The sequence below is a fragment of the Arachis duranensis genome, chromosome 4, assembly GCF_000817695.3.
Source record: "Arachis duranensis cultivar V14167 chromosome 4, aradu.V14167.gnm2.J7QH, whole genome shotgun sequence".
Lineage (NCBI taxonomy): Eukaryota > Viridiplantae > Streptophyta > Magnoliopsida > Fabales > Fabaceae > Arachis > Arachis duranensis.
The window spans coordinates 69,319,869-69,320,481 of NC_029775.3; positions in this window are offsets into that span (position 1 = coordinate 69,319,869).

A 613-nucleotide genomic window follows, 5' to 3' on the forward strand; every position below is an offset into this window, starting at 1 on the left:
GAATCTCAAAGAGGTCGGGAACTACCTAACTCGGAACGGAGAAGGCTTGGATCTCCCAGCATTTTCTTCGTGTCCAAGTGAGGTGCCCGACCCCATAAATTGCTCACCACACCCACAAAAGCCTGCTCCACCTCATCTAGACTCTCAAAAGTATACTTAGCAGACACTATATTCTCCTGCCAACAAAGAGGAAAAGACGGCTCCCCACTCTCATCTAGAAAGAAAGGTCGGACGTCTCCAGTAGCCCGGACCTTGAAATAAAAGTTCTTAAAATCATGAAAGGACTCATCATACAGGGTACAAAACTTTCTTCCCTGGTTAGCCCTAAAAGAGACCCAAGATACCTTCCCTCCACCCGACCCCGGCTTCGTCAAAACAAACAAGTAGGAAAAAAGAGAAATAGAGGGAGCAACGCCCAAAAACTGACACAAAAGTTGAAACAGCTTTAAAAATGCCCAAGAATTCGGATGAAGCTGCGTAGGGGCAAGGTTACAAGACCATAACACCTCGGACTCCAGGTCGGTAAAAGGAAGTCGGACACTCAGCTTAGAGAAAAAGCAATCATAAGCATAAAAGAAGAGCTTCTCGGAACTATCTAAAGGCGGGAAGCACA